Below are 2,996 nucleotides of genomic sequence, written 5' to 3' on the forward strand. Positions count from 1 at the left end.
GAGGATCTGGCCTCGTTTTTAAAATTCTGTTTAATGGCACCAATAATCCATGATACCGTCATAAATATAAAAAGGTTTTCAGGGATGTCTGTACTAACGCATCTGGCAAGTACCCCCAAAATTAAGACTGACCCTACTGGGAAAGACATTCTGGTGGGCAAAGGGGAAGATTACACTATGATGTATATTTTAAAATAATTATTTGTAAGGAATCATAAGAGCAAATTCTCCAGTAGTTAGGGAAAAGTATTTCATCAATTTAAAAAATCTGACTCAGAGTGGACTTCTTTTACATGATTTATTCATGTATTTACATGATTCATTCAAACTTGAGAATCAAATATGTGCACAGGGAACACCTCCTCTTGCTATGGGAGAGCTGATCACATGGCTGACAACTGAAACATGCATATTCCATTAGGTAGGAAAATAGCAGCAGCCCTTTAGTGACAGGATTTCATTAATATATCACCTAAAGAATAAGCAAATATAAAAGACACATTGTGCTAAACAGCTCACACACGATCTTAGAAAACAGAACCCTTAATGTTGAAAGAGGGAAAGGGAATGCTAGCCAGGACATCTTGGTTATCCTCTACTTGTTTCAGAATTTGCCATGAGATATTTAATTCCTAGCTAGATGATAACCCCAGGAAGGCAGAATTTGGGCAGAGGGGACAGATCTATTCAAGGATTGCAGAACCTCCCCGCTTAGTACTCAACACCGGGCATGAGCCCAATAAGTATAGGTATTGTCTTCAAGTCCCATGAACAAGCACCAAAAGACAATCCCCAAAATTAGAGCTGGCTGGGAAACTGAATTTCAATTCCACCAAAAAAATTGTGTTTTCAGAATTTTTTTTCATCCTGATTCAGGATAAAAAGCCAAAAGCTCTAAAACATTCACAGAACTGAAATCTTGCAATAGTTCATTTCAGAAACCCCCCCAAAGTGCTGTTTCCAAAGTGAAATATGCTCCCCAAGATTCCCAGCTAGCAGGCTGCAGTAGAACTGGGATTTTGGAAGCTGGGGACTCCAGCAGCCTGCCAGGTAGGCTGCAGAGAAGCTGGGCAGGAAATGAGGCAGGTTTTGAACCCTGTGTGGCATACAGGGTTCCATCAGAAGTTTGTTGAAATCAAACTATTTCAGCAAAATGTTCTTGATTTCAGTGAACTGGCAAATTCTGAAAAAAACAGGTTTGCCAAAATTTTTCCGACCAGCTCTACTCAAAATGTTGAGAGGTTGGTTATATACAGCTCTCCCTGGTTTCCTGTACCTCTGTCTTCTTTCCTCCACTCCAGTGTTTTGGAAGAGGATATATAGCCCTACCACCAATTTCCTGCTGTCTGCCAATCTCTTAAGTAGGTTCTCCTCTGGCTAGTTTAAGTAGCTTTTGAGTGAAGATTTCACACTCTCATTTCCAACTCACCAGCAAATACTTTCTTGGGGGAAAGAAAGGTAACAGAGTATGCCTGGTGCCTGGTATTTAAGGCAGAATGCTGTATAGGCTTGGTGCCACAACCAGGGAAATCTCAGAAAGGAGACAATGGTAGGTCAATAAATCCTGGCACAAAAAGGATGTAGCAGGGAAGAAGAATTTAGAGTTTACAGAATCCGTGCACCACCTAACAAAGGAACTGATCCAAATGAATATCATGAGATCTTGGTGGCATTTTTGACACTGAAAGTAGTTATTTTTAATGTGTAGTTTGTCAGACAAGGAGATCAGAAATCAAACCAATGAGCTGTAAAATGGAAAGATACAGTGTGCATCAGGTTGCCAGGATGCTTTTTTTTATGTGAAGGTAGGGATTCAGCTGACCAAGGCATTGTAGTCATGAGTAGGATGTAGGAATTTTCAATAGTCTAAATGCATTTGCTGACCGCTATTTCAGTTTAAAATGGAAGCATGTGTCAAGAAGGACCTTGAGGAAGAGGAAAAGGCCATCCAGTCCTCCTTGCCTGCTTTCTTTTAGTGGAGCTTAATTTTACTTCCTTGGTTTTTTTTTTCCAGTTATGCTCCTAAATCCTTTCCTTCTCCAGAGAAGAGGAAGGAGAAAACAAAACAAAATGATTATAATAATAAAACCAAAAAACCAGAGATGTCTCTTGAATTCATTTATATGATTTGATTTAATCATCTGTCCTATATGTTTATTACTCATTTTACAGAATAGACTTTCCTATCTATTCTTAGTTTCTTTTTTGTTTGAGATCATTATCAGTTCTTTTATTATTCAGAATATTTCTATTCAGTCACATAGTAAAATCTTCTTTTCTAAATGACAATAAATCTTACACTCTTAACCTTTCATAATCATTTAGATTATTGAAACATGGTATTTTCTGGCTTCTTCTGTTTAGGGAGTTATTGTGGAACTATCATTAACACTGTTAACCCAGTATACAATAGTAATATAAAAGGCAAGCATGTTGAATAAACAAAATAAACAAGATGATTTTTGAATTTGCTGAAGGAGAGATTGAGAGGTGAGGCTGTTACTATGGAGGGAAGGAGGAGGATCTGCGGAACTAGAGACCAGTCAGCCTAAACTCAGTCCCTGGAAAAATCGTGGAGCAGGTCCTCAGGGAACCCATTTTGAAGCATTGGAGGAGAGGAAGGTGATCAGGAATAGTCACCATGGTTTCACCAAGGGCAAGTCATGCCTGACCAACCTGATTGCCTTCTATGATGAGATGACTGGCTCTGTGGAAATGGGGAATGCAGTGGACGTAACATACCTCAACTTTAGCAAAGCTTTTGATACAGTCTTCTACAGTATTCTTGCCGGCAAGTTAATGAAGTACAGGTTGAATGAATGGACTACAAAATGGATAGAAAGCTGGCTGGATAGTCAGGCTTAACAGGTAGTGATCAACGGCTTGATCTCTAGTTGGCATTCAGGATCAAGCAGACGGGTTGATCCGGGGGCAGTTTTTGTTCAACATCTTCATTAATGATCTGGATGATGGGGTGGATCACACCCTCAGCAAGT

Source organism: Emydura macquarii, unplaced genomic scaffold (assembly GCF_026122565.2).
Source record: "Emydura macquarii macquarii isolate MOO-44397 ecotype Brisbane River unplaced genomic scaffold, CSIRO-AGI_Emac_v2 contig_1027, whole genome shotgun sequence".
Taxonomy (NCBI): Eukaryota; Metazoa; Chordata; order Testudines; family Chelidae; genus Emydura; species Emydura macquarii.